Source organism: Penaeus chinensis, chromosome 33, assembly GCF_019202785.1.
Source record: "Penaeus chinensis breed Huanghai No. 1 chromosome 33, ASM1920278v2, whole genome shotgun sequence".
NCBI lineage: Eukaryota > Metazoa > Arthropoda > Malacostraca > Decapoda > Penaeidae > Penaeus > Penaeus chinensis.
The window spans coordinates 12,618,938-12,623,937 of record NC_061851.1 but is presented as its reverse complement, the minus strand read 5'-3'; positions in this window follow the sequence as shown (position 1 = coordinate 12,623,937).

The window sequence follows — 5,000 nt, the reverse complement described above, 5'->3', positions numbered from 1 at the left end:
ACACAAACACACACACACACACACACACACAAACGTGCGCGCGCAAGGACAAGCCCAGATAAGCAGCCTGAATTTTTTTTCTTGTCATACAATAGAGCTCCTTAACATGATCCAAAATATATTGCTTATTTCCCCTGTAATTCCACGGCTTTTCTTTAAACATTTCATTTCTCCAAGAGAAAATTCGGGAGCAAACCTTGTGTGACGCGAAGGAAAACGGGATTATGGCAGGGCGGTCTTCTGTGATGTGATGGCAACAATAGAGCGTTCCTGTAAGTCCCTCAATTTTTCTCCTTCTTTCACCCCCGGTCTTTCTCCCTCATCCTAAATTCCCGCTCTTCCTCTTATTTTTTTCTGTCTTCCTCATTTTCACTCCTCTCTCTCTCTCCTTTTCCCCTTCCTCTTCCCCTTCTCCTTCCCTTTCCCCTTCTCCCTTCCTCCTCTTCACTTTCCCCCTTCCTCTACCTAGTCCCCTACCAGTCCCTGCCTCCCTTCCCCATCCCCCTTGCATCTCCCCTCTCTCCACCACACCCTCCCTCCCTCCCTCCCTCCCTTCCTCCCTCCCTCCCTCCCTCCCTCCCTCCCTCCCTCCCTCCCTCCCTCCCTCCCTCCCTCCTCTCCCTCCCTCCCTCCCTCCCTCCCTCTCTCCCTCCCTTCTCCCTCCATCCCTCCCTCCCTCTCTCTCTCCCCCCCTCCCTCCCTCTCTCTCATCTATCATCCATTCCCCCTTTCCCCCCGCCCCCCTAAACGTCAAGGCACCATAACCTCGTCAAAAGAACAGAGATGAAGACATAAGGACGCTTGCCTCCCTACACGTAAACATGCGAGAATCTACGAGAACGCGCCAGAAAACAACGTTAGGAACTCATGAATAAATAGGACAAGCGCTGTGTCCTCGAGGGTACAAAACAGACAAATGGAGTAGCGTGTAAGAAGGATAGTCAAAGGGATAGGATGTATAGGGCATGGAAGGATAGTAATAATGATAATGATAATGACGATAATAAAAATATTGGGAATAATAGAATAATGAAAAATCATTATGATAATAATGATAATGATAATGATGATAATACTGATAATGATAATGATGCTAATACTGATAATGATAATGATAACGATAATGATGATGATAATAATAATAATGATAATAATAATAATAATAATAATAATAATAATAATGGCGATGAAAATATTAATATTAATGATAATGATAATAATAATGTTAATAATGATAATGATAATGGTAATAACAATAATAACAATAGTGATAACAATTTCAATAATAATGATAATAATAGTAATGATGGTAATAATAAAGATAATAACAATAATGATGATGATAATTATAATAATACTGATAATGATGATAATAAGGATGATGATGATAACAACAATAATGATAGTGATGATGAGGATGATGATAATGATAATGATAATGGTAATAATAATAGTTATGATAATGATGATAATGGCAATAATGATAATGATAATAATAATAAAGACATTGATAACAGTAATAATAATAAAGATAATGATAATGATAATAATGATAATGATGATGACAATGATAATGATCATAATAACAGTGATGATAATAGTAGTGATAATGATAGTAATAATAGTAATAATAATAATAATAATAATAATAATGATGATGATGATAAAATAATAATAATTATGGTAATGATGATGATGATGATGATACTTCTAATAATGATAATAATGATAATAACACCAATACTACTACTACTACTACTACTACTACTAATTATTATTATTATGATGATGATAATAATGATAATGATAACAATAATAATAATGATAATAATATTGACGATAGTAATACAAAAATAAGTAGAAAGTAGATAATGAATGGGTTAAAAAGTTTGATATTCTAACATACTGAAATTTAGAAGCCCTTTTCTCATAGCCATCTGGAGACTTTTGGGAAAGTTTGTGTCTTAAGTCCTTCCGTAGTGGCAGAAGGCGTAAAGGGATGAGACTGGGATATTGGAAGAAGCTGCTCTATCTTTATCAGTATTTCATATTTCATTTTTGTTTTTTGGTTTGATTTTGCGGAATACATATATGTGTTTCTGCATATATGCATTTATATATACACTTGTCTATATGTTTGTGTATGTGTATATGTGTAAATGTATATATGTATAAGTATATGTATATGCACGCACGCACGCACGCACGCACGCACACACACACACACGCACGCACGCACGCACACACACACACACACACACACACACACACACACACACACACACACACATACACACACACACACACACACACACACACACACACACGCACGCACGCACAAACACGCACACTTATTCACCAATACATACATATATATAACATCCATCCATCCATCCATCCATCCATACATATACCTTCATATCGTGACCCAAGACCATCGCATCAGTCATCGCTTGCTTTTTTCCTGCATTCCAGCGATTACTTACACATCATTACCACTGTGTCTGTTACTCTTCATAGTTTCATACACACATACACGTGTGTGTGCGTACACGGAGGTAAATACACTCATGTCAGATTATCTTGGGGGTCGGGAAAGAAGGGTAAGTAAATAAAGGAAGCAGAAGGGAGACGGAAAGTGGAAAGTTTCATTGTTAGAAAATATATTTATAGTTAGAGAGTTAAGGAAGTGAAAACCGTACAAACTGCATGTTTATCAAAAAACTGTACAATGTTCAAGTCTTATTATATATCAAGAAAGAAATGTGGCTATGTAAGTTTATCAACCATCCGGGCTAACTACAGCTGTAATTACAGAGCTTTGCATGTACATATATTACTGTAATTTTACATGGTTAATATAAAATACAGATGGGATACGCGTTTGTCATTGGGTTTACATTGCAGTGTTCTACGATTACAATAACTTTACATAGAAAAGTGAGGCTATAGCACGAGTATACCTTCCAGTCTTAATAGCTCTTACTATCTGACGTTAGGTGGTCTGAAAGGCTTTATTGCATGACACAGAGATAAAATGCTGAAGTGTTTATTTTCCTCGTTACAGTCTACATCTAGATTCATTTGTACTTCTTGCACCAAGCAATTGATGGTACATTCTGATAGCCTAAATGTATCATGGTATTCGACTCATTTTTTGTTTATATATCTTTAGTGATCATAGTGCCGTATGAGTTTTCAGGCCTTTTGATTTAGTTAGCTCTACCATTTACTCTTGTTAGAACTTTTCAATATGTGTGCAACCAAGACAAGAGACATCCCAAAATCTATTCCTACAGCATCTTTGTCAGCATCTTTACCAAATCTAGGTGGTTGTACTTCATATATCATGAGATAGTATCCAGACAAGTTGAATGCTGAATTTGCGCAGATGCGGTATGCCGTAACCAATCTTAGATTTAATGCATTCCACAACTTCATCGCCACTATTTTTTTTTTAAGAAATTAATATCCAAAGAAGACCAGAAAGTAAGAAAAGGAAACACACAAGACCCCGAGGCAATAAGAATTCCGTTGCACAGAGTATGTCTGCCAACGCTGCTTGCGTCGTGCCGGCCCATTTGTGAACTCTCTTATTAACGACGTTATAGTAAACCATTCCAGTATACAAGGCACAACGTATATGTTAATAATTTAAGTTAGTTAGTTTAGTCCGTTATTACCATCTTGGCTAACCCCACAATTGGAAATAAGGTAGTGAAATATGGGTAGTTAGATCCTAAGAGTTTAATAATTATCACCCCCTAGTGGATTGTGGATTGTAAATGTCTTGTAAATATCAGATAATGACATATATACTTATTCACACGGACGCACGCACGCACACGTACACGCACGGATACGTGCGCGCGCGCGCGCATGTGTGTGTGTGTGTGTGTGTGTGTGTGTGTGTGTGTGTGTGTGTGAGACATAGACAATCACGAAGACATTAACTTTTGATATTACCTTCTTAAATGTTTAATTTAATTCTTTATTTAGTACGCTGAGTAATGCTACTGGGCGTTCGGAAGTTTGCTTCCACCTGGGCTGGGATGGACAAGCAAACTAGTAGGAAAACTTTTCGTGAATAGTTGGGTCCAAGAAAACAAACCGAGTTGGGTGAGGTGAATTTATTTCTTATACTTAGATCAAAGGCGTCATAAGATAAACTTTTATTAGTTTAAGTCTGTTATATATTCTTTTAAAACCGGCTTGTAGTTGTTATCCAACTAATTTGGTCATATCTTAAGGATCAATAGCAACATTCGTCTATTTTATTCCTCACTTCTTTTATTCACTTTAAAACATATGTGCATGAAAACAGGTGTGTCTATCAGTCAACACAAGTATAAACACGTTGTTTTCGCCCAATAATTCAACGATAATAGGACACACCCAACGTAATTGTGGTGTCCATCTTGTTTGTTTACGCGAACAACCCATCCGTACAGTTCAAACAAACAGGCGTGGACATACTTTGGCACAGTTGATATAAGACTAAAACATTATATTTTAGTGTTAATTTACAAATTAAGCATATAAGATAATCATATTTCACTGCTAAATTTGTTGTATATAATACACGGTCAAAGCATGCCCTAACTCTATCAGATATCCCGAAACGGACTCTTGGCTCTGGTAGTGAAATGCGGGTGGACTATTCCGTAGATTTGTAAGCCAAATTTACTTCTCGGTATAATCTTTCGTTGTTGATAAGAACTGAATAAACAGTAATGTAAAATATTAAGATGAATTTTAGTAGGTACGACCGACGGTTTATCATTAATATTATTTAAAATACAGATTTGCAATCTTAAACTTTCAGAAACAAAATCAATTTTCTATTTTATCTGATATCTGATGATAATTGGAAAATAGGGAATACAAACTCTATGGGTATTTTGAAGGTGCTGTTACAATCGGTTACATAAAAAGATTAGTGGATAAGATAAACGAAGAGAGAAACGAAACTTGAATACACAGGTAATCCGTCTAGAAGC